This window comes from Dromaius novaehollandiae, chromosome 10, assembly GCF_036370855.1.
Source record: "Dromaius novaehollandiae isolate bDroNov1 chromosome 10, bDroNov1.hap1, whole genome shotgun sequence".
NCBI classification, from domain to species: domain Eukaryota; kingdom Metazoa; phylum Chordata; class Aves; order Casuariiformes; family Dromaiidae; genus Dromaius; species Dromaius novaehollandiae.
The window spans coordinates 19,182,112-19,209,784 of NC_088107.1; the positions used below are offsets into that span (position 1 = coordinate 19,182,112).

The 27,673-nt window shown below is 36.9% G+C and overlaps 1 long non-coding RNA gene across 1 annotated transcript; it reads left to right on the forward strand.

Moving 5' to 3' along the window:
- Positions 1-80: 80 nt before the first annotated feature.
- On the forward strand, positions 81-21,073 carry LOC112991145 (uncharacterized). Its single transcript, XR_003261235.2, has 4 exons — positions 81-330; positions 766-973; positions 19,377-19,534; positions 19,743-21,073. It is a non-coding gene; the product is annotated as an uncharacterized LOC112991145 (long non-coding RNA).
- Positions 21,074-27,673: the final 6,600 nt, after the last annotated feature.

Here is a 27,673-nt window from a genome sequence, read left to right on the forward strand (position 1 = left end):
AGCCCGGCCAGGGCAGCGCCGCGCGGGGCCCGCGGCCCTCCCGGTCCGCGTGTGCTGCGCACGCTTCAGGGACCCTGCGGTGTGCGTAGGAGACGTGAGGAGAAGGAGAAGGGCTGACATCGGTATTACATCCTGGGGAGGCGACGTAACATTAGTGAGGGGAAAAAAAACAAGAAACTTAACATCATTAGGAATTATAGCTTCAGCTATTTAAACATGTCTGGTGTGGCATCCAAAATACTGTTCTTCAACGTGAAATAACTTAATGATCCTACATACGCAGGATAGAAGTGTAGGAAGCTCATTTTCATCATTATCACACACTTAAAGGTAATGATGGAGACCATTTTTGGTCAAGGTTTCTGGGAGGAGGGGGAAGGCTTTTGTCTGCGGTGTAAAATGAGGTCTGAGAAGTGTGAGGTCTGCGTGTCACACCCTGACAGTGACTGTATGGTTTGGTACACGTCAGCAAGGAAATGATGCGTACATCACATGGATTTTAGCATGCTTAGGGTGAAATGTCATTGTTTGAGCTGGGATGAACACTAGCTAATTTGTACAACTGCTATTGCTGGAAAATGAATGCACACATTTCTGGTGTATATGCAGACACAAATTCAGATATATACAGAATTGGCCACTTGCCACTAACACATTGCTATGATATTGAGATAGCTACTAACCTCATTTTTGCTTCTCACTGCTACTGTGTTGCCCAAAGTAAAAAGATGCAACAACAGCAACAAGAAGTTTGTTTTATTCTAGGGTAGAGAAGAAACTCTGAAAAGGTGTGGCAAATGTGGAGAAAAAGAGTGGGAAGAATTAAAAAGTGATTTAAGGGTGCAAGAAATGGATGTAGGGAAACATGAGAAAAGGAGAATATTGCTAAAGAAGAGAAATCTCAGCCCACCAAAGCAAAACCCAGCCTGAGCAAAGATAAAATGGAAGAATAACTGGGAAAAGAGCAATTAAGGTAATCAGAGCAGTGAAAATGCATTTATAAAGAATTAGTATCATGTGGACCAAACAGACTGAGGTGTGTAGGCATTATTGTAACACATGTTTATCAGATAATGAAACACAAAGAGCTAGCTTAAATATAAAAAATGGGTATACAACTACTGGTACGAGAAATACAGTAACAGTGATGGGGAAACAGCAAGAGGGAAACAATATTGCATTCTCCCATCTTTGTTCTGTCACCATTTTTTATTTCTGGAAGTCAGAATGCCACAGAAGATGGCCAAACAGCATTATTCAGTGTTTAAGAACATTATATTTTTCAGTCTGCTCCCGGCTGCACACCAAACTTACCATTAGTAGCATACCTACTTTGGAACGTCCCTTGACCATAACATCCCAGTTTTTAAATGGCAGAGACCTGCTTATGTTATTTGTGTGATCCATTTGTGAAAGTGCTTGTGCAGGTATTGAAGACTGAATGGTTAGAATTGGCAGTCTGTTGAATTAAGAGTACTGTGAACAGTTGGAATAGACCCAGCGTAGTCTGAATAAACTGAGCTCCATAGATCAAGGGTCTCTGCTTCCTGGGGAGGAATATTACATTATATGAAAGAGAAGTTCCCTTGTATGGGCTGTTCAGTTAACACTGAGCAAAACTTACCTATGAGTCTGAAGCCTGAAGAAACCCTTACTTTATGAGCAAATGGAAGTTTGTAAAGTGGCAGAGTATACATTTTCAGTCAGTGCTGTTTTGTTTTCAATAATGTGAAAAATCAGATTAAATTATGCTGTAGAGAATGATTTTCTTACCCAAGAAATAATCTTCCTTGTCTTTCAACAGGAGCAGTAATACATAAAGGGCCTTTATTTCTTACTATTTCAACAGTTTGAAAGTTTTCCAGCAAGTTAATGTTTTAAGACAAATTAAGTTTCATATTAAATATGTTAATGCTTTTCAAAATGGGCTTCAGTTTGTGATAAAATTCAAAACTGCCCTTAAAATACACAAATTGTCATCATCTGCAAGGCATACTAACTCCAGATTCATTTTGTGAGGGTCAGCAATGTTGTGCAATTTCCCATCTCTTACACGGGGTGGCACAGTATAGCTGGAAATCTATCAATGTTCCTATGTAACCTAGAAAACAAGCAAACAAGGGGTCAGAGCTAACTACTAGGGGATGTTGAATAATTCTATTTTTAAACATTAGGCAATTGCAAATATAGGCAGATTCTTTCATGAAAGCTCTACCAAAGAGAACAGGCTTGTAAGAATAAAGCTCTGTCACATGAGTTTTGTCCTGCAGAACCGCAAAAAAACCAACTGTTACACAACTTTGGGTCTGGTGTAATTCACAATTAACCTTTAAACATGAAATAGTCATGAAAAGCAATGGCAGACCAAAACATGCTCATTTTTCGTGGTCTTATAAGATCTTCGTAACTTATAAGAAAAAAAAATTCTAGCAATGTAACCCCCCCCCCCAAAAAAAATAACAGATTAAGAATGCCCCCTTTCATATGGTTCATGCAAAACTCAGAAATGTTGCAATTTAAAAATACTCATTTGAAAGTCCATCTCAGCTTGAGGGTTGGACATAGGGACTGCAGTGGTATGTAATCCTTCCTTGTCATGTTCCCTAGACAGTAAAAATGCTGGATTTTATCCAGTCTTATATTGCCCTTTTTTGATGGTAAGGTCTTTGGGCTGTAGTTTTTACTTTTGTATTCCATGTACATAATGATTTGTCTGCCGTCTTAGACATTTTTGTGAGTCAGAATGATGAGAGCAACACATTATAAAGTAATAACTTTCATATATGTGGGCATGGACTAGATAGTGCATAATGTTTTGAATCACTTATGGTATGCCTGTAGGGTACATCATCATCCCTTTAAAGCCATATGAAAGCTATTGAAATCAGTTGTCAGGCTGATATAACTAGCTAAAGGTGATAGTTGCATCCCCTTTGTATAGCATGTGGAGAGTGACCCTCACCACAGCCCTCCTGTGCCCAGTTTACTTTATCCCAAACCTGTTTGTTCTTCAGCTAGAACCCACAAAGCTATAGGGGGTTCATTCCTCTTCATCAGACTTAAACTTCACGTCTCCAAGCACTGGACGCCTTCCCTATCATTTTGCCTTGTTCTATCTGTCAGCACATACCTTTTAGCTGATGAGAGGTCAAGGCAGGAAGCAAGTCTCAGTGAAGGTCTTATGTTTGGAATTCAGCTAAGGAAGTACAAGAATATAAAGAATGTGCACCTTTAATAACAATCAAATCACCCTCCTCACCTTTGCCATTTCAAGGACATAGTGATTACTACATTTAAAAGAGAATCTATTCATTCCTCCTGTATAGGATTTTCAGTTGTTTAATGATTTTTTTTTCTTATCAGCAAGCATCAGTTTGTTGGGTACAAACAGCAATACTAGGATGAGAAAGAGCAAGAGCCAGCTTGCTAGCCATGTGTCTACATTTGTGGGAGGGGATAATGGTTATCATGTTTACAGAAGTTATTGGTACTCTTCATTAGTGTTTAAACAAGTTTTCTGGAGGTGAAAGGTACTAAATACATTACTCTTAATATCATATTTGCAAACTACTGCATTTTCAAGAAAAATAGTTATTAATCCCAAGTCTCACTTGAGTTGAAAACTGAGACAGCAAATGCTCATAGACTCTATGGGAATAGTGTGGGAAATAAAAGCAATAGGAATCTCTTGCCTCTGCCTTTTCCAGATAAAAGTCATTAGACAATTCCAATGCACCAGTATATTTGCTGGCAAACATTTGGCTCGTTACCATTAACTTACATTTTTAAATTTGTTCTAGACCTTGTTCTTATCTCAAAAAAAGATGCTGATAGCTGCTGTTTTCTGAGGTTATTTTCTGCATAATTATTTTTAACATGGTATCATGCTTCGTAAAGATGTCTGATCTTTGCCATTTGCAGTATTAGCTTAATGTTTATCATAATGCTATGTTCATAATATAATTCTTATTGTATTGTCAAAATCCAGTATAAAATGTGGATGGCCAGCACTGGGAAAATATTCATGTATAATCAAAAATCTGCAACTGCCCTCATATAAAACTAAGTTCTCTGTTTGCTTTCCTGTGTGTTTTGATGGTCAGGCTTTTACGCATTCGCATGCTGTATGAATTCAGTGATATTTGGTTCAGAACACTTTTTACAGTTGCTGAAAAAAACATGAAGTACCCTGTTACACGGACAGAAGATGTCTTTGCTGGTTGAGCTTGAGGGGAAAACTGGGTACAATTATATATTCTTTTAATTATTCATGACTTGGGTCTGAAGTGAATGTGTATACATTTTTCACTTATTCACTTTATAAAATTCAAAACTAAGCCCAGAAGCAGTTTTATTCTTGGCAGCATGACAAGTTTCCTTTCCTCAACAAACCAGTCAAAGGAATTGTTCCTCAGAGAGTTTGTCATCTCCACGTATCCCAGAGAGGCGAGAGGGTAGCAGGCATTCATTACACCACCATCACACACATGTGTGTGCACTCCCTCTCTCTCTCCCCCTCTCTGACTGTGACACAACAAGCACATCTCAAAGGACTGGATTTATATCTAGCATGTAGTTTCATTTATGTAGCTGATTTGCAGTTCATTAATCTAGAAAACATCCTATTTGGGTAAGAACGATGTATGCATCCATATTTTGCTTATTCCCCTCCTACCTCCAATGCAACATGCAGTTTTAAAAGAGGGAATTGGCTCTCTTTTGGGGAGCAACTAGAGCAAAAGCTCTAGTTTAGCTCAGGAGCTAAAGCTGATGTAAACATACATTAGGAAATTGTTTTGATCTGGCCTATCAGGCTGCTGGCAATTCACTGTGCTTCCTTGGGAGACATGCAAATTTATGGGACACAACTTGACATGATTAAGGCAATGCATACATAGGAGGTGACTGCCCTTCGGCAAGAGAATGATGTCAGGAAGCAATGATTTTTTGCATTCTTGGCCATGCAGGTAGGATCATGAAATTAGGGTCCTCTTGCAGATTCAGCATAGTTTAGGTTTTGGGGGGTTTTTTAACCCATGTTTTTTCCATCTTTTATGGTTGTATTATTATTAATTTGTCTTGCAGGGGCACCTATTGACCCCAGTCAATTTGTATTGTTCAGAATCTAAATCTGAATAATACCTACTGGTACTATGATAGTTTGTTGAGTCTGGAAACAAGAAAAAAAAAAAGACTTAAAATAATGCCACAGGGAAGCATCAATTTCTCCTATTCAATCACAACAGAGGGGGCTCTTCACTTTGAAATTTAATTATCAGAGACAGTGACCCTCCGTGTTGACAGAAATGTGCTTAAAAATCATCCACATGCCTGAGTGGAGTCAGATTCATTTTGTACCAGGGTTAATGAGGAATTACCGATCGTTGCCTGGGAATTTGGGGGTGAGAACTGCTGAACTTAAGGTGGAAGACTCCATATCCTATTACTACTCCCTTGAGTCAGCCTAGCAAATAGCTAACTGTAATATCTTAATTAACCATGTGTTAACATCAACCTCATTCGCCTTTGCAAGCCTAACACATAGCTAATTACATTAGGTCGGCACACAAAAGCGCACAAGGGAAGCAAGCATTAATGCTGTGGTGGGGCAGTTAGTATTCCCACTGTACTGTACAGCAAAGCAAGTCTCTGATGGCACTAGGTTGCTGTTGTTGAAAGGCATCCTTTAATGTAACGCAAGCATAAGGAGAATAAAGAGATAAGGAGAAACAGCAATATACCTTTTGTCTGATGGAGAACTTTGCCCTTCAACCTCCTGGACAAAACAGTCACAATACACAAAGGAGGTTATCTTTGCATTTGCTTTTCCCCTGTTCTGTTTGGGTAAATGGAGAGACTAGCAGGAAGAGCACAAAGGATGTGGCTGTGGAGGCTGTCATCTTTTGTAGGCCTACTATAGACAACTATGCAGAGATTCTCTGACACACACTTTCTGCTGCTTTAGGTGCTCATGAGCCTGAGTGTGAATATAGCTTTGCTGTGCTGGGTGCACGGTGAGAGGGAAGAGGAAGCGTGGTTGGAGTGTGTTGTATTCCAGCTGTGCACAGCTGGCATATGATTCTTCAGGGACTTGTACCGTCTGGTACAGATGAGAGTCTATCATGTTACACAGTGCTTTTATTAGAAATAGGGATCTGGAAAACCATCACAAAACTATGATTAGTTTGCTGGTGCGAATTTCACTTTTGCGTCACAAACCACATGTGGAGAGGTTGACCACTTCTTAAATCACACTTTCCAGTTTGACCAACTCACCACAGATAGATATTTGATTTTCTAGATCCTGCTAGTTGGATCAAGCTTGAAAACAGCATTTAATTTCTTATTCTGTTGTTAAATTTAGTCCCAAAGTGCCATTTAGAGCTGAAGACCTCCAAAATTAGTTTTTTCCTACTCCTCTCATCAGTCCATAATTTGCTTGAAATTTCTTCCACTGCTACCTGTTACATTCTTCTTTAAATTCACTTTTGATTCTCTGTTACTTTATGTATTAAATGCAGACTTTTTGAGGTAATTCCCATCTACATCTCTGTAGTAGTTTTTCTTTTGCACATTGTGTTGCCCAGTCAGTTTCAAGAAAGTTGCTGATTTCAATACTCAAGTAGTACCATGTACTTCATATTTTTTTCCATATGTTGCCATTTTTAGTTGAGACAGCCAGGCATTTTAGGGCTGTGTTGCAGGCTGTCTGCAACTTCTCCCATTATCCAAACCCTGCCAAACTACAATCTTTTTTATTTGTTTTGATGATTTTTTTAAGCTTTCTCTCTTTTTTTAAAGCTTTCTCTTTCAGCCCACAGCCCTGCATCTCTAAGCCTTTATCCAGTAGGAATTCATAGAGTCTACCCTAGCCATTAATTTTAATTTTCAAACAGTAGTTTTTGAAGATGAGCTAAATTAAATCATTTTTGCAATTAGTGTCAAATTAATCTGTAATGGAAGGTAGATAATGGCAGAGATAGAAGCGCTTAGATTTTGACGGATACCCTCATTGGGTTTAATGTTTTTTATAATATCTCTTTAAGTGAGCAAAAAGCTCACCTTCTTGCTGACTTTCCCCCTCACACTTGGGCCTCTGGCCACACAGACAGAATATCTTTGATTATGAGGAAAACTGAGTCTTTTTTTACATTTCGCCATTCTGAAAGATAGCATTGGTAGCTGTGGTTACATTAAAAAACATTTTTGCTATTATCAGACCTTATGTCTGCCACTTGATAGCTGTTGACAAACCTCTATAGGTCCTAACATACAAAGTCTACTATAAAAAGATTTTATAAGCTTGATAATTTTGTACAGAAAGATGAAAAAGAAGCCAGATGATCACTTAAAGCAGCAGAAATCAAAGGATAGAGAAATCAAAGGAGAGTAATCTCCAGTAGGGAGGCTAGTGGAGAGGGGGAGGCTGGGACTGCAAAACAAGACCAGTCATCTCAAGATCACTTACCTGGATCAACAAGAGCTGGGTCTCAGTACACCTCAGTACCTTGAGACTTCAATCCTAAGGCCATGCCAGGCTATAAAGCGGTGCAGGTTGTTCAGACTGATTAAAATAAGAAGGCAAACACAATTTACTTGCATTGTACCTATTTGTGCTTTTGGCCACAAATAAATCTGTGCCCAAAGTGCTTTAATTTGATCCACCTGAGTCTGGGTAGATCTTTGACCTCTGTGGTTAAACTCAGCTTGACTTTTTCTGATGGTTAAATACTTATTGTTGTCTGCACTGGGTCCTAAGACATCTTCATTTTCTAAGACTTATTTTTTTTTTTAAAGTTTGGACATGGCTGTAATGGTTCATTTCTTAAATGAACTTAAAATTAAATAAATTAAAATTAAATAACTGGTTTAATCCAAAACTTTTCTGTGCCTGATTCAGCAACAGTTTTGCTTACAGTGTTAGTGTGAAGTATTCCTGTGATAACAGAATACACGAAGAACTTTTAAAAGTGGTATCTGAAGTCTGAGAAGACAAGTGAGCAGTTCTGTCATTTTGGGGGGGGGGGTAAAATTAGTCATTTACTGGTTTTGGATGAGATTTCCTCATGTACTCATATGAATGTACCACAAAAAAAAAAAAATAAATAAATAAATAAAAAGGGGGAAATTTTTCAAAACCATGACATGGTAAATGCTTTGGACTTGGTCACATCCTGCTATTCTGTCAAAATCCTCACAGGATACTAGTAGAGCTGGTGAACTGAAAAAAAAAGAGACACACCACCAGAAAAAAAAAAAAGGGCCAAAAACTAACCCCAAACTTCAAAAACTAATCAGTGTCATCACAAGTAAACATACAAACATCAAGATCCTAAGATTAAACACAAAGGATACACATGGGTAAAATGTAAGGACTGAGGTCTTACTTTCAGCAGGGGTAGTGAGATCCTCATCTGGCAAGCAAACAGGATTTTTTCTTTCAGCATGTAACAGCCCTAATTTATGATACATCTTGGCTATTGCTGTACTGTCTGTTGAGGCTACCATGCTTAGCTGCATCTTCCTAGCAGAAGATGCTACACTATTACACAGGCTGCAGAACAAATAGTTGCCTAGTTCACTTCTGCTGTAGTTTACAACCTGTCTTACCAGCACAAGTTGAAAGCTGTGGCAATTTAAACTAAATAATTCAATTATTGGGTTAATGAGTAAAAGCTCTTTTTGCTGGCTCTACCATGAAAGCAGTAACAGGACAAACAAGTGGGTTTGATAACCACTTCTGCTGCTTCAGCTGAATCAGTGATAATGAATCAGAGCCCTTGGATGTTTTTGAAATTAAGATTGAAATACAGAAAATCTATGTGTAGGTTCAGTTCTGTTCTCTTCATGATCTTGACCAAGCAAGATCACAGTCTGTGGCACAGTTCCTTATTACCCCATTCACTCAGTAGACTATGTAGACTGTGAGTTCTGAGCAAGGACTATGTTGTTAGTTTTGCACAGTGAGGCCTTGGCTTTATGTAGCGCTACTTAATGTTTACTATAATAGAAATCAACACCAAATTATTGTTTTAGGGATTAATTTAGATTCAGTGTTAATGATACTTGTACAGCTATACATGTATGAGCCTCACAAACAAGCAATAGTCCCAAGTCTTTGAAACACTTGCTAAGAATATGCTCTATAATATTTAATCCTTTCAATCTATTTAATGTTGAGCTGAATGTTTGAGCACTGCAATGATTCGTGGGATCTCTGAGCATGAGGATGTCTCCCTCCTGTACTGTTGCCTTGTTATGTTTACTCCTGTTTGTAGGAAACACCTAAATCCTTTCAGAGACTCAAACATCCATTGTGAGTATCAGGCTTGTTCTCTTACTATGGATCTCAAATTCAACAGAAGCATAGGGGAGATAAGGAATGGAGAGAGATGTACACAGCATTTTGCAGCCAAGTGGTCACATATGAAATTGAATCAGCCCTGTTTGTTGGCTGGGAGAGTGAGAAGGAGATTTTCCAGAAAGCAGAACTGAAAATCTTTTGCATCATTGCAATTCACTCTAGGTAAGTGAAAGTCAGTACAGCTTTGGCTAGGTGAATTTTGTTAGACTCATGGTCAAATAAAACGTGAAAAGCACTGTGAAGTATGACAGTGTTGGGATATCCTGACCCCTGTAAAAAAATTAAAAAGCAGTTAGAGATATGTCTGTTATGTCCCACAGCCTTTAACTTTTCCCCTAAACATGGAAAAGAACTGAACAAACCAGCAAAAAGCCTTCTACAATGAAGCAATCTAGACTACTGCCCTCAATTTCCAGTGCATTTACAAACTGGCAAACTAGCTATTACTGAATATGACTCATCAAGATTAAAAAAGAAAGATAATTTAGTCAGAGCTGTTGTCAAGTCACTGTTTAATGTTATTTTTTGTATTTGCTGTGATAAGCATTAAAATTTGCACACTCCTTGATAAATCATTGTTTAGCAATGTCTAGAGGGTCCAGTAAATGGTTTGAAATTGCCACAGTATAATAAATGGTTATTTGATAATGAATGAAATTGTTTGAAAATACTGTTAAAATGTCAAGTTTTAACACACAGAACATTACTCAAAAGGAGTGCAAACAGGGAAACCATAGTGACACCATAAATATACTGCAACAAATGCATTTATTTGTACAGGGCAAATAGTAAGTGCTATATACAAACCAGTATAAATTGATATATGAAGTTAATTTCAATCTGTAAAAGTAATTGCATTGGTTTAACTTATTTAACTCTCCTTACAATAATATTTATAGCAGAGCAAGAAAGTAAAGAAATAAATGATGATAAATAGATAAAATACATAGGAAATGGGAATTGTTTTCCAATTTAATTACACTGTCACATAAAATTATCACAGAAATACACTATGCCGACAGGAAGAATACATTAAAACTCCATTATGCTGTGCAGAGTGGGATAGCTTTTATTGCTGTTTATTCCATAAATAGCTTTTCATCTTTTCAACTATCATGAAAAGTTAAACTATGTAAAAAAATACAGTGGTGCAAAAGGACAATATAGGCTGTGCCAGTTGATGGTTAACCTGTAGCATGAAGCTGGAAAGCAAAAATGTGATACCTTTCTCTGCAAGGATAAACAGGACCGCACAGTAACATTTAAAGAGGAAAAAAAAGCCTACCCAGAATACTTAGTTTGCATTCTTATTTTTTTCTCAGATACAGTTCTAGCTGCAGAGTTTTTGCATGGCTGTAGCTGCCATAAAAGATGCTCACATATTGTGGTGATGGGACACTATTATAATTACACTAAGAGCAGGACAGACAAGCAGGCAAAACAATAAAATTTATTTTTTCCTAACCAGATATTTGTGGCTTCAAACTGAAGTTCATTTAATTATTTATTTTCAGGATGAGCAGCATTAATGTGTGTGGGATTTGTTATCTTTCTGCTTTCTGTGTCTTGGGCTGAACACAAAATGACAATCTCACTAGAGGCAGAAAGATATACATTGATCTCTCAGGGGGACTTGATTTTTGTTCTTTCTTATCTAGTTGTCTCCAAACAGTTGAAGCTTATTTTGCTTGAAAATAGATATCTGCTCAGAATATAGGTTAAAAACATTGTAATGCTGCAGTGTTAATAATATGGCTGCATTATTTTGACCTCTTGATTTGATGATAAATCTTGCTATCTTTTTAAATTTAGATCTTCCAAAGCTGTATGACTAAGTGGGAGCTGGTGCTTTAATTTATTTAAAAGAACTTAAATGTTATTCTTTGGTATGCCAATAAAAATCTAGAAAATACGATTCTTAGAGGCCCCAAATTCAGAGGCAAACTTTAAATCTAGACTTAATTTAAAAATCTCATTATTTTTAACCCTACTTTATAAATCTTTGGAGTCTTATTGATGAGATTTGCTTATTGAGGAGGAGCAATACTCTGAGTAAAAGGGAAATATGAAATACCTGTGAAGAGAATACTGGATGCAAACTGTAACCCAAAAGATAAGGCAGCTTCCTGTGTAAGATAAGAGCTAGGTCTTCAAAGATATTCCTAGTGGCTGTCATACTTGTATAAGTTAAATGAATGGACTTGCTCCAGATCTTTATTTCAGCTCTTTAAAATTATGTGTATGCTGTAAGAATGATTTTTTAAAGCTGTCTATTGCTATAAGAAGGGCTATAACTAAAGTGAACTATCATTAGACTTTGGAAGGGATTGTTTATTATACGCCAGAATGGTCTGTTATTTACAGTTCTTACTAAAAAAATTGAATGTGGAATGCATTCAAGTTTTAACAAAGTAGTAAAATTGTTAACTTGACTTCTAACGATGAAAACAGTTGATACTTTGGCTCATAAGAATGATTTATAGCCGTTATACTGCCACCTGAACATTTTGAAAGGACAAAAATAGAAAATGTAAAGTGAATGTCTAAGCAAATCAGACGCAAGCCCCTTAATTCTTGTTATTATTTTCTGATCTTAACCCATATTATTTTAGCTGACACGTACACTTTTTTTTTTTTTAAAGGGCTACTCATTTTAGGAGTCCCAAGCTTAGATGTACAACAGACACATATAACTCATTTTTTAAAATATGGGTAGCATCTACACTACACTGAAAGCTAGTGCTCATCTTCAGCAGGCCCAGAAATCCATCTCAAAGCATTTTTAAAATGGGAGACCCAAAACACAATAGCTATGACTACCTTCCATTAAATGTATTGAAAATAAACTACTGTAACTGCTGGAGTTCAGACACTGTCATTACAAAAACATATGAACAGATGTGTAAAATAAATACACATGATCCTAATGAACATTTCTTTTAGTTTTTGCCCTTTATAAATTCTGTCACTGTAATTTTTGCTTGGGGAATTTTGCTAGAGCAAATTCAAAATTAAAATTTACCAGAATCAACAAACCTCATCTATTTTCAACCAGAACCATGAACTCTTGATAGCATTCAGTTGGAGGTTTGCATTGTTCCCAATTTTATTGTATATATTTCATGCAACAATAAAGGCAGTATCAGTAAAAACAAGCCAAGTGACATTGAGTTGCTAAAGGATAGTCCAGAACTGAGCAACATTACGAATGGATTTCTTCATTCTATTAGTTGAAGTCATTTAAAACCTTTGAAATTCTATTTTTCTGTAAAAGAGGAAGGAAATCGGAGTCTTTGCATCGATGCTTTCAGACTTAAGATTGATGCACCCTTTTACATACCTTTTCAGGATGAAGTACTGTTCAAGCTAATAATTATCCAGACAATAAAGTTTTCTACAACTCAGTGAACTACTAGTTTGGTCTAACATCTGCATTATCACAGTAACAAACAAGTAACAGTGTTTATTACACACACACAAAAAGAACTAATGTCCTTTAGCTTGAACTATTACTATCAGTATTTTGCTTCTTCCAGAACTATGTTCATCATCAAAACTGTGCAGAAATTCTCCACAGTAATCTCTTAAATGCAGAGTCCTCTTCTAAAGTCATTTGCACTTTCTTTCTGCTTAGTTACAGTTTCTTGGACTCCAGTCTCTTCTCAGTGAAGTCAGTAGAAACATTGACAAGAAGAGCAGAATCAGGCCCTTTTTTCATAGACGACTCTGAAATTCTCTAGCTTCTAGAAGTAAATTAAATTGAGGTTTCACTTGAAATTCCAGCAGTGTGCCTCTTCAGCTGAACAAGTTTCTTGGCAAAACAGAAATAATGCTTATCTTCATAAGCATTTTATAAGATCAGAATTTGTCCCCCTCATCTGGCAAGATATTAATGCTTGTTTCTGTTGTATTTTACACATTCATACCTCCAACAAGAGCATAGGGACTCTCTTATCTCTAAACATACTCCTCAAAACCCAAAGAATTAAAAACAGAAATAGAAATCCAGCTATCTTGATACTTTTTGTCTTTCATAGAAAATTAAACTGTATAAATGCATAATCAAGAACTTAAAACTAAGAAGGGGCACTGGGACTTTTTTTTGAAACAGTAGAAGATTCTTTAAGGACAAGTATCATTGTAACTAAAAAAACCTGTATCTTGTTATCTGCAGGAGAAGCCAGAAAAAAGAACTGAGTTTGTAAGATTAAGGTACCCCTTGTTCCTAAAACAATCCCTCTGCACTTTCATTGAAGCAGAATATGGAATTCTGGTGTGGTTTTCCCAGCAGGTGCCAGGGGTTGCCCTCACATCTCCAGGGTTCTCTGGCCTGGACTTGAAGTACTTTTACCAAACATAGGAGAAAGCAAAAAAGCTGAGCAAGTCAGCATGTCTGCCAGCTCCTGTGCTGTAAACCTGCTTTTGCCACTGTCACTCAGTTGTAAATGTGAACATTCATTCCATAAATACGACCCCAAATAGTCCCAAATAAAGGCCCCAGTGGAGTGTAATATTCAAGCAAATGATCCAGTCTGAAGCAGTAGGGCTATTCCTGTGCTTCAGTCTCACTGGCTGAATACCTTGTTGGATCAAGGCCAACGCAGTCATGTAAATTCACCTCTGATTTTGCTCTAAGGCCTGTATAGGTTATGTCAGTCGTGCTGTGACTGAGCATATCCAGTCTTCACTTTCAGTGAAGTCTGTGGCTTGCCTTTGCCACAGGCTGGCAAGACATATTGTGCCTATAATACTGTCCTCTGGTTTGTCAGCTGTGCATTGATTAAGACACAGATGAGCCATATGCTAGTGAACTAAGCTCTTCAATGGCTTTTGGGGGAGGTTCAGCTGCAAGGAATTTTACAAACGCCAGCTCAGATTTTCCTTTGAAATGCATTAGCCATAAATATGGATTATTCCTGTAGGTCTTGTATATAGAGAATTCAATCTGTTTTAAAGGTTGAGCAGCAAAATATAAACGTAATTATTTCCCAGACAGATAAATGAGTCACTTTAGTAAAGACATTTTGATCACGTGACTTAATCAAAGTGCAGAAAAAGTTAAATATTCCCATCTATGTCTGCATGAAACTTTTACCATTGTATATATATACACACATACTTTTACATAATATACACATACAAAAGCTTGCAAATTTTGTACAGCTTCACTAGATCATTTTGCTTGAATAGTGAACAAGCAAATGGCTTCCTAAATGAAAGGATAATTCAGTTCCATGGCTAAAATCTAGTATGAAGTTATTGTTTCCTGCTATGTGTGAATAACTGCTCTCTAAAAATATTAATTTATTAATTTTATTGAGCAGGTGACCATTCAGTGCTTAACGGGAGCTAGCAATTAGTGTATGTAAATCAGCTGAGACAGAAGTATCTCAATTCCTGTTCTGCATAGAGTAATAGTTAATTTGTAAGAATACATGTCACTGGCCCATCTGATGTGATAAAGTCACGTTTTCCACTGCTGAAAATCTCAATACTTACAATATTTGTTGTGCATTTTATGATTATTCTTAATGCCCTTGCAAACACATGTAATAAAATGCTAACAAACCATCATCCATTACTTAATTATATTTATCTAGACACATAATGTTGGGGGGAGCCTGTGGTAAAAAATATTGTTTCCCGTTTGGCAAACAAAGACTAAATTTACAGCTTAATTATTCCTTGTAGTGCTGTAGAGAGATTTTCCTGTTAATCATACTCAGGTCCAGAGTAGATATTTTAAAAAAAAGTGTTGGTTTTTTTTTTTTTTTGTAGTGAGGATTAAAACATGTGTTGACTCCCAATTAAATCAACTTCCCCTCCAGTAGGGGAGTTACTAATGGGATTTAAATGTTTGTGAGGCTTCACTGGGACCCACACAGGGAGCTTTTCTGACAGTGATGAAACACCTTCTATAAGGCAAGACAAATATCTCAGAAAATAATGCTAGAGCTGTCTTCAGAAACTTCGCCTATGGAAAATATCAGAATAATTCATCTTAATTAATAAAAATACCTCTATGTTTCATCAACCAAGTGCAAGAAAAATAGAGGTCAGTCCCAGGAACCCTTATTCATGAGAGTATCTCACTAAATTCCAAAAGATCACCTGTCTGCACAATGATGCCCACATGATTAAAGACTGCAGCTTATCTCTAGGTGTTTTTCAATTCACTATGAGATCTTTTTAGTCTGAAAGCTTCAAATAATGTTTTCTTCAGAGCGAAATCTGTGACAATGGCAACAGGATGCCTGAACTTGAGGGCACACAACATTAAAAGTAAAATCAGAAATTTCATTTTGAAACACAGTGTATTCTAGTCCTTTGCCTTGCAAAAATAGCCTTGGAAGTGCTTACTGAAAAGAATCATCAACCATTCTTCATACTGCATTCTTCAGCAGTAACTGGCCAAGAGCATTCATTGCAGTGAATGCTTAATATTTAAAACCAGACCCATTACACTTGTATAGTAACTCACCAAAATATGTACTTTTAATTCTGAAGCTTACCATCTTCAGATTTATAGGATAACTCTGTATACCAGCTAGCTGCATTTGAAATGGACAGGTTGGCAAAAGGTTGGTTAGCATATCTCCCCTGGCTCTAGTCAGCTCTGTTTTGATTAGCTTCTACATTAACCAGCTAATAAAGTATTTTCTGCTAAGTGTTTAAAAATACATACTGTGAAGACTTTACTGAGTTCCTTTCCTACTAGACTACCTTCCAAGCTTAGGAGCAAGCCAGCTTTCATTGTGCCAATGTTAAAAAAAAAAAAAAATGTTTAAAGGATGACTGAATTCTGAATATGCATTAATGAACTGTCAGCTATTTTTTTCTCATACGAAAATAAGCGGGTAGAAAGCAGGTTGCTAAACACTGGTAAGAAAAATCAGAAAAAGATACTTTGACTTATGAGTGTCTAAAATATGTTCAGAGAAGATATGACCTAAGTAGAAAAAGCTTAATCCAAAACCTCATACATAGATATTGCTGAGATCTCATTTATCAGCCTCAGTGAAATGCTGAATTTATCATTTTTGCCATAGGCTTGAACCTATATTACCAGATCACTTAGGTAAACCTAGAAATTTACTGCTTGCCTTGTATTTTCTGGAAAGCAGTGTATTTCTTGGGTGGCTTATTATGAAACATTCAACAATTACTTATGTTAGTAGTTCTTGATGACATCTTTGCATTGGAATAGATTACACTGTAAGAAAAACAGCTGGAAAGGTTTTTCTTTGCTTCTTTAAAACAATCTGCTAGATACAAAGCAAAATATTATTTCAGTGATTTCCTACACATCATGTTATAGAAAAGAACAATCTACAACAGCAAAGAAATAATAATCAATACTGAATGGTTGCACCAATATAATAACAGAAAAGGGTGTGATTTGTTTTTTCTGATGTTAGTGTGCCAGCAAAATTCTTGGCATATATGCCAGGAGGGCCTATGGCATGTATGCCACGTATACTGCTCCAAAAAGTGTCCTATACAAGAACTATGTTTCTTTTATGGGAATAAGCTGAATCAGTTTTAAAAAAATTCATACTGATGCATATCCACATTAAGGAAACATTTTTCACTTTTCATTAAATCAGTATAAAGCAGCAAGAACTCTTTTTTTTTCTTTTTTTAACTTCAAGACAAACCCTAAATGAGACCATTTTTTAAGTCTGAATTGTTTTAATGAGATTTTTTTAAATCAAGAGAAACAAAAATAGGAAAAAATAAGAATTTTTAAATAAGAATTTTTAAAGAGCTGAAAACTGAGTTTTGAGAGAAACTGTATATTCTACTGCATGATAATACACAGGTAATTATAAAAGAGTTTAAAAAAAATAAAGATAAGGATACATTAACCTTACGACTGCCTTGCATGGATTTAAAGATGTTAAGCTGCAGTACAAGTTACACTAGTGCAAAATACAGAAGAGATTTCACAGTCTTAAAAGCCTTGCTAAAGACAACCAACTTTCAGCAAGACAAAAAATATCAAAGTCATTACTGATCCTATGTTCCCTTCAGACGAAAGTCTTTCCAGACACTGATCAAATATTAAACACAAGAACAGTCAAATTGGCTGAGAGTAAAATCTGTATGCTTGAAATAGCAAATTCAGAAGCCTTTAACTTACTACTTTTTATACCTGACCAGGAGGGGAAGAGAAGGAAAACAAACCAGTTTCTGACAAACTGTTCAAAAATAGTGTGCTGTTAGTAACGTTCCTCCTTATCTGAAGATAACTTTGTATATCAAATGAGGAAAATATGAACCTTTAATATGGTAATTTGAAAAGCTGAATCTTTGTTCTTCAAGTTAAGTAGGTGTGCAGACATAATCGACCTTATTTAAATCATTAGAATAATAATTAGGGTCACTCTTCAGGAAAGCTCTTAATCACGTGCTAACTGAAGTCAGTAGCTTGAAATACCTAAGTGCTTTCCTGAAATAGGCCTTACTAGGTGAAAGTTAATGTATGATGATGATGATACAGGAAAACATCTGAATAATTTCACACCTATTTATAGTCCAGAAAGACAGACTCTCAGTTATTACTCAGTTTTTACACATAAAGGAGCTCATTTAACTATGGGTTTCCTGGTAACAGGTGGGGTTGTTTCATATGATATGACAGTTGCATCAAAAAGCTTGTCAGACATCATTCATTATATGTGAAGTCTTAAAAACCCTGCTTTAAAAGTGCTATACAAGTCCAGAGTGTTAGAGCATCCTCTCAATAGAAATTGGCCATTGGAAAATGAAATTAAAAACACTTTTGTAGTGAATATAGACTAGTTAATGCCATCTAAGCTAAAAAAGCTTCTTCAACATTTCAGAGACTCATTAAAATTCTTCTGGCAGATTTAAAAGGTAAAACCTGCTATGTTTATATTGATGATATAATCATTTTCTCTTAGGACTTGGATCAGCATTTAGTGAATATAACAGCTGTACTATGAAAATTGCAGTCTCTGAGCCCAACTCTAAATCTTAAAAATGAAAATGCTATAGAATATAGATTAAATAGTCTGTGGCATATTTTGTCAAAAACAAATTGGTTTTAGACCAGGCAAGTTTTTTGTTTGCATGCTTCTCGTGCTCTGAAATATGAAGCGAATCCAGCCATCTTGGTTTTACAAATTGGTATCATCTATATACCCTAGTTCACTACCTTTGAAGTGCCTCTTAATAATGTAATGGGTGGAAAAAAAACTATCCAATAGAAAGATGAGCATAGCACAGATCTAAAAATTCTTAAAAACTGTCCAAATAATAACCTTGTTAAAAAAAGCGTGCTTGTTAAACACTTACTTGTATAAATGCTACCTGACGGCAAGTTTATCAGGCATGAGAAAATTTTGTTTCAGTATCTTGATATCTATCAGAAAACACTGGTTCCTCAAACTGATCTCATAACACTACAGAATACAGTAATGGCATAAGAAAATTCCATCAGGAAATAACTAAAAAAAAAAAAAAGTGGTCATGTATTTATAGACACAAACCAATGTTTTATAAAAATATTTTAATCAGTTTTAAATCAAAAACCCCAGCAAATAAAGCCACATTACATTAAATGGAATTTCCTCTAATAAAAATAGCAGAGCCCATAGTTATGTAATTAGGCTGGGATTTCCAAAACTGCTCAGTATTAGCCTGACTTTTCTCCTAATTAAGTCAATAACTGACTCAAGGGAGAGAATGGTGCTAGGCTAGTGCAGCATTAGAGCTGCTGTCAGAAGTTTTCAAAAGAAGCATTATTCTATTAGGAAACATTAATTTATTGAAAACACAGTGTTACATGCAGGCCCAGCTAGAGCTCTCAGGAGGCAGCTACAAACCCTAATCCCTGAACAGGCTATTTCAACTGCTGGTGGTCCAACCAGGCAGTGAGGACACCAGGTGACAGTTCATGAAGGAAGTAGGGTCACTAATGAGCCCACAAAATGTAAAAGTAAAAAGCATAGATGTGCTCCAGCAGTTGAATTTGTTTTCATTGCAGATTTAAATGAAGGGCACCCTCCAGGAATCGTACATCTGTAATCTCCCTGATATTGTCCACAGTCACTGATACTCCCTCTTCGGGCCTGTGGGTCAAGACTGGTATCAAAGTCTCTGTTCAGACTGGGATGCTCGCAAGAATCCAAGCTACTAAAAAAGGTAAATGTCTCATGTTCTGGGTCTGATCCTAGGGTGCACGTTTTTATTAGGGTTTAGGGTAAGACTATCTGCATACACCCAGAGGTTCATTAGCTGTTCTAGCCTGACCTGAGTAACCTCCTATGCTTCAAGATTGTCTTCCCATAAGAAATTTTGAAGAGCTGGCTAAAGCTGGATTCACTGTTTGTATTGTACAAATTTCCTGCAGGAATTTACTGAGTGAGTGCCTTTCACCTTGAAGATATGATTCAGCTCCTGAAGAAATACACCCTCAAGTCCTTGGCATCAAAGATACAATTTTGCAATTTTTAGGGGGCTGCACTGGAAGACAGAGCAGCCTGCAGGTGGAAAGAGGCAGGGAACAAGGACATCTTCCTTTACTCTATGTCTTATAGGGCAGCTGGTTAAGGTGACAATGGTGGAGGGGAAAAAAAAGTAAGTCAGTCCCAGAGCTGTATTGGGAATGGAGAGCGTTAGCAGCAGCAGCAGCAGCATGGGCCACTGCTTCTCCTTCTTTCTTCCTCTAGCAGTCAGACAGATAATAGATTTATGAAGTGTTTGAAACATGTAACAGAAACGGGAACATAGCCAGTCACAACCATCACTGGAAACAGGAAATAGATCATTTTCTTTACTGACCACTGTCACTATTGAAGTCCCTCTGAGAAAAGGGCAAGCTGAAGTTCTCCCAGACCTGGGAACCAAGGTGCCAGGATTCCTGGAACCAATAACCTTCCTCCCACCTCCAGACTGGGGTGAAGTGATGAATTACACAAATGTAGAGTGAGGGAGCAGAGGGAATATAGAGCAGTGTATGTGGGAGATTCCAAATTTTGTCCTTAGTAAGATGAATGGGAGACTGAGGTTCCAAGACTACTTTCAGTGTAGTTGAGCACACTGTTCTTAAATAGGTAAAATATGAGATCCAGGAACTATAGTATATGTTTCCTGGGGAGATCAGGCTTTAGTTCGTTCAATTCGTATGCTAATATCAATTAGAATATCTATTTCAAAACCATATTGCCAGTTATCAAAAGAAGTAATTTATAAATAAAATAAAGATGAAATCAAAACATTATACACCAACTTGAAACGCATTCTTAAAAATTTCATTAGGGAAGAAATATGTCTTTTCATACTTTTCAGAATAAATATTCTCCACCCTCCCACAAAGGTCAGAGTTTCCAATAGGAAAAAAATTGCAGAATTGGTAAGTAGCACTAATATGAATGCTTTAGAAAAAATGCCATCTCTTCTTTACTAGTTGAGAAAACAGTGACATAGCATTTATCAGAGCCTAATGTCCATTTTGTGTACTGTATCTACAAATTATATCACAAATAAAAAAATTATCTTTGCACATCCAATAAAGAATATTGGGAAAAATGGGAAACTTTCTTTACCATTAATAAGATGGGAAACTTTCTTCTGTAGAGGCAATAAACAACATTTTTTCATCTGTCAGTACTTCTGTATATGATCAAGTACATGAAGTATGTTTCATGAACCATTGAAAAACTATAATGTTGCCTGAGATGTAGATATATTTTCCTCAAAAGTTAATAAAAACATCTTAACATGATTCAGAATCTGTTTAATTATATTATTTGATATTTGAAACTGATCATTAGATGTGTAAGGGAAACATTTTCAGGAACCCAGCATATTCACCACCTACATTTTAAAATATAGCTGAGTAATTGTGATGGCTTCTATTTTAAAGGCCATTTTCAAAGAAGCGACAAGGGACTAACAAGCAATTTAAGGAGCAATAAATGCACCAATAACTCACAAGTAACAGATGTTCATCAATATATGAATAGGTTAGTGTCTACTACTAAACCAAAGTGATAACTTCCTTAAATCTTTGATTCATTGTGTTTTTCCTCAGAGGAAATCAGATGGATGTGGGTCTTGCCAGTTTACAATAATACCTCTTATATTGCGTATTTTATAATTGAAGAACAAGATATTTTCATTCAATTTAAATCAGGAGAGAGTAGTGGACATTGCCACTAGTCCTCCACTTTAAGTTGTTTAAGTTCCTCTCACATCAATTTGCCTGATTGATCATGTAGCTAGATTTGTTAGTCCATTTTAAAACAGTCCAAAGCTAATAGAATACAACAATTTTAGTTCAACCTATATGACATAAAAGGAAGACAACAAAGAAAAAGGCAGGTAATTACTCTTCATGAAGTTCTGTGAACTGCTTTCATTTTACGTAACCATTTCAGTGGAATTATAGTTATGCTTGAAGACACAAGGGCATGTACACATTAGTGATGCATCTTTCTATCAAGTCAGGACCATTTTTAGTCACTGGGGGACTTGGCAGTTACTGTTATCATCATTTCATCCTTGCTCAGTTGCAGAAAATTTATAAGATCCAAGGACTTGGTGGTAGGAAACAGACAGGTTATTAGCAGAATTGTTTGAAGCAATTTCAAGGAATTCTGGCTGGTATTTGGAAGACAAATAATCCAAGACATTTTTGTGCATGGAAAAACTGGAGTTTTTACTTAATGGATTTTTAGGCCAAATTCCAATAGACGTCCCTGGTCCCACTGGAAATACATGTATAAGGACATGGTATAACTCAAAGGGCAGTGCCCTCTTTCCTCCACCTACCATTTTTTTTACTCATTATGTACCCATCTGGTACATCCTCTGCTGAGGACTTTAAGCAGGCAGCTTTCAGGCATTACAATGAATGAGCCTGAATGCTTAAGAAAAAGCAGCACTGTGAAAGCTGTCTTCCAGTGAAATCAGCTGGAGCATGGACCGCAGGCCAGGGCTCTCAGAGAAGCAATCCAGAATTTAAGTCATAGAAAATGAACATGTTAACATCTGTTTATTTAATTAAACGTTATGACTGGTATATGTATGATTATAATCACAGCATCCAGAAGTATAATGAAGACTAAATTCGGCATCACATTAAGTTAAATTCATAGCAAATGACCTATAGGCACTTCCTAAACTTCAATCAGTCCTAAACATACCAACAGTGCTTGCACCATGCTTTCACTGTCAGTGAACTTGGGCTCACCTGGATCACATAAGGCTTTGTTTCTTATTATTGTCAAAGGACTGTTCATCAGGAACACTCATCCGGTCATAAAGTGCAGTAGAGCTGCTTCCGGCATGGATTCTGGCCTGCCAAGACGATGGACAGATGAGCTGCTTTCAGAGCCTCTGCTCAGCCACAGTAGCCTTTTGTCCCACAGAAGGACCTATGTTAACACTAAAAGCGACAAATCAAGTATTAGCTGATGCCTTACGCCAGTCTTCATAAATAGCCTGAGGAAGTGTATTAGAACAGACCAGCTTTCAGCAGCTGAAGCAAGGGTTACAACTGTGGACTGAACAAGTTATTTCTCCAGTTTAAGCTCAAGGAGGTCTGCACTGGAAGCAGTTCGTTAAGATACAGACCAATCTTGTTCTTTGCTGCTGCTGCTCTTTTCCTGGGAGCTGTATATTCTTTCTTATAGGTGGCTTCTTCCTCACCAGGCTTGGACCCAGGATTCTCCTCCCTGTATCTGTTCTGGGCTTGCTAGTATAACCCTGATCTTAGGCCTTTTTATAGATATCAGCTTGCATGTTTTATGCTTTCAGCATAGTTCAGCTGAGGCTGGTGTTTGTAATAGATCAAATGAGCACTTATATATTTAGTAACAATCAGAAATGTTTTTTTTTTTTCCAAATTACCCAGTAGGTAGACTAAAGACTTACAAAGAAAAAAATTACTCTGCTGTACTATAGGCTATAATAATTTTTTAAAGAAACAAAACAAGCTTAACATTGGAAGTATGATATACAATCAACTGCTCATGAACAATTTCCACCTGCAGTCCTGGACATCGCCTGTTGTTTTTCTAGTCTTGGTCTTTATCCAGGCAAATTCTCCCTGAATTCATTGCATATTTGACTATTAAAACAGAAAGAAGAGCTTTAGAATTAAGCCACTGCTCCTTTATATATCCTACTAAATTAAACTAAACCAGTCTTGTTCTAGTTCAAGAAGATTTGGATTAAAGGCTGCTATACCATAGGGCAGCTTGGTGCTCTAGTTTAAACCTACCCTTACAGCCACATATTTGCTATCTAAAAATGAACACTACATTACATGCTAAGTCCCAAAGCAAATTTTACTCATGGAATAAATACCATACGTAAGATTTATCACGTTCTAGTTTGATTGTATTGGTGTTACATAAAATGCAAGCAAGCATCTAGCTACATATGTGTAGACTGTATTTCTATACTTTCTTACTCTGTGGAATGGTATTACTGGCTACTAGTAAGAGCAGAGACCTGCATAATGGGACCTTCTTTTTATAACAACTAAATGTATGTTATTAAAAAGAGTTGAGTGGTGTAGCTTAATTCTCAAATGTTGTTGAAAGACTTAGTGGAATTTCATTACTAATGTCAATCTATAGTAATGGAAGGTGTGATCCAGTATTTACAAATAGATCAGAATTCCTTAGCAGTAAGCTTACATGGAAATTTACAATAAATAATATTATGAGAAAATAATGGTAAAATAATACTTTTCTAAATCTACAGTAAGATTTTCATTCACAGTGCTATAAATCTAGAGTGTCTGTTTTGGTGTGGTCTTGCCTCAGTCCTTTATTCTTGAGATAGAGTTCACACAATCGCTCACATGAGAAATAGATGACATTTGGGATTTCCCATGTTTGGAGGAATTTGGAATTCCAAGGTTTTGTCACCTTTGAATCTCACTCATATAATACTGTGAGCAGGGCAGGCGAACAAAATGCAGCTCATGGGCCCAGATTTTTTTTTTTAAGCTGGAATTTGAATTTTGAACTTGCTGTGGCTTTGTGCTAAAGACTAGATGTAATTCTCTCTTTTCAGGTAGTGATAAATTTAGAAGCAAGGCGGGGGGAAAAAAACTGCATTTGAGTGATTTGCACAACACCTAACAGAGAAAAAATGCCCTATCACTGTCAATAGAATGAATATTCTATCAAAAGTACACTCATCTCCTCCTCTATTGAGATTAACTTTACCTGCTGAATGTTGTGAAATTTATTTCAGTGGCCTATGACCACTATATATCAGCATCCGACCCCTATCTATATAAAACAATAAGCATGAGCTTAAAGCTCTCTTAGAGGCTGTCTGAGAGATGTATATTTACTGACATATAACCTGACTAAAGCCAAACATCATTACCCCTGTGACTGATTGGAGGGCAGTCATAACTTAACAGTTTTATTTCCCGTCTACAGCTGAGCTCCTTGACCATGTTAGCTGAGCTGACATGGCATTTCAAGTCTTGTTACCAGCTCAATGGCTCTCTTATAAAAAATAAATAAATAAAGGGAAGAAAAAGAAAAGCACCTCTTCATTTACCCTCTCCATCTTGATCATTACTGATGGGCTATCAGTAATTTCAACTTGGCTGAGTAGGTGGCTGAAGGTTAAATAAATTCTGCCTGGCTATTTGCATGATCATACCTAAATGCAAGAATTTCAGTTTGAAGCAGATTTCTTTTTGACTGCTCCTCGGGAAGTACTTACAGAGTGTTACTTATGTAGGCTACAAAAGAAGTTATTTTCGTGGAGAAGCAACTATCCTTTGAACAACAAGAACAAAGCTGAACGTCCATGGGGCAAAACAGCTGCACTTTGAAATTTGTGAAAGGAAGTGTAAAGGGATAGGAATGTTTCCCTTGAAAACAAACAAACATACAAGACATGCACACACACATATACATACACCAATTTAGAAGAGAATGACAGGAACAGAGGTCATCAATAATCCTCCACTTAGAAGGATTTTGCCCAACTGCTTTTTAATAGATAGTTAAAATCTAAGAACACATATCCACTGATTCATGAATGAATCATGATTTTAAAAGAAAATAAAACGGGTCATATCATCTTGCCTGAAATATGTTCAATTGTTTTGTGCACTATCCTAAACTCAGAGAATTATTTACAGTGTATACAACCACCTATGCGTCTCACTCAATATATGTACTAATATTTAGTTAATAATGTATTCTGTGGACTCAGCATTCCTCCTACTTGCATCAGCTTTATATTTATTTCATTGTTTACTTCTTGGGATTATTTCTATTTTACTTCAGTACATGAAACTCCAAGCTCAACACGTATCAAATACAATGCTTTCGCATTTAGGTATAGTGGATGATTTTGGAACAAGCACACTCCTGGTTACTGAGACACAAGGAAAATGCACACTGAAATCTGTCTTCAATAATCAGAACAGGTTGTAACTGAAATAGGAGATGGCGTCCTGTTAAGGTAGAGAAGTATGTTTATGTTTTGATGATTCATATAGCTGTTTTGTCTCGTATAGGTTTCAGTTTATAGCCTGCTTTTCCACAGCAGTTGGTTATTCATGATCACATTACCTTCATTTTCAGTAGTTTGTCACTAATACACAGTGAACTTGCTTAGAGAGAGAGAGAGAGAGAGAGAGAGACAGACAGACAGACAGAAAGCGAGACAGAGAAAAAAAGACTCAAGTCACAAATCTTAAGTGCAGCAGCATGTACAAGTAGTTACCCCACACTGCAAGTGTCTTGGCCTGCTTCCTCCAGCTTTCACTACTCAGAGTAGAGGATCCCGAATACACAGATGACATGATAGGTAAGAGGAAAATTGAGCAATAATACAAAAGCGTCAAAGGGTGGGAAAGGGAGATTCAGGAAATTCCTTGGAGGTTTTCAAGACCCAACTGGAGAAAGCCCTGAGTAACCTGGTCTGATCTCACAGCTGACCCTACTTTGATTAGGAGGGTAGACCAGAGACCTCCAGACAGCCCTTCCAGCCTGAGTTATCCTGTGATTCCATGACTCTAAATCATTGTCTGGATAGAAACTGTAAGCAAAGGAAGGCAAACTGTAAGCACAGTAAACGCACTGGACATGAGGGCCCATCCATACTCTGGAGCACTGCTGTTCAACGCTCCAAGGAAATGAATAGTCCTTTGTGGAATATAAATTCACATCTAAACCTTTTTGTTCCATATACCTTTAACATTTTCTCTGTCTTTTGACAACACTTTATTTCTTAATACAGATAACTGTGTTTCAGTGTACTATAGTGCACAATTTAATTACAAAGGACATACAATTCAGTCCATTGCACAGTATTCTTGGGGAGGTTATTCACATTGTTTCATATTTTCAAATACCTTCACAGGAATTTAGGTTAATTCAGGTGAAAATACTTGCATGACTCTGAGCTGCCATTTCTAACTGTGCAAACTGCAGCATGCATAAGACTGCGTATCTTTTCCATCCTACACATACAGATATTCTGTGCTTACTTACTGAAGTCTAAAATTACAGCTTGATTTTCCTAGCAATGAGACCAAAGATGAGATTCAGGCTTCTCTGTAAGCTTCTTCCTTCAAGGCTTTTCAAACTGCAGCCTAGTTTGTTTACCCTTTTTTCTCTCTGAAGGGCAGCATCCATCCATCATACCAGAGGAGCTTGGAGTTGCTTCCTTCTATAAGACAGCCCGTGATCTTAGAGTGAAGGACTTGCAGACGTAATGGCATGGCCTCCGCACTGCTCCAGGAGGTCTCTTCCCCCTTACCAACATGTGCTGCATGGCATTTCTCCACAGATGCAGCATCTTATTTAAAAACTTTGTTACCACAGAAACATGCTCATGCCTTTGCACTCTCCCAGTTAGAGAAATTGGAAGGCACAGAGCTTGTCACCAGGCTGCAGGAAACTGCCAAAAGCCACCAGCGTTCAGATGCAGATTACCCCCACAACATTTCATAGCACAGCTGTCCCCTTAATTCTCTCCCCCTTGTAGCTCAACCAGATTTTGTAGACTCCCATTTCACTTCCCAAATCCCACACTGTGAAAAACCTCAGGAACTGGCAAGCGTGTAGCTCTCGAGTGTGTTTCAGCACAGTTAAGACAAGGACAGTCCTTTGGCTCTGTGCTTTTCCCTCACACTTCTGGGAGCTTTAAGACAGGGAAGGGGGATAACACCCATCCTAAAAACACTGTGCCAGTTAGATGAATAGAAGACCCCAACTATCTATCTTATTCCTCTTTCCTTCACAAAAATTATGACACAGAGATCTTAATTCAAACTAATTATGGTGAATT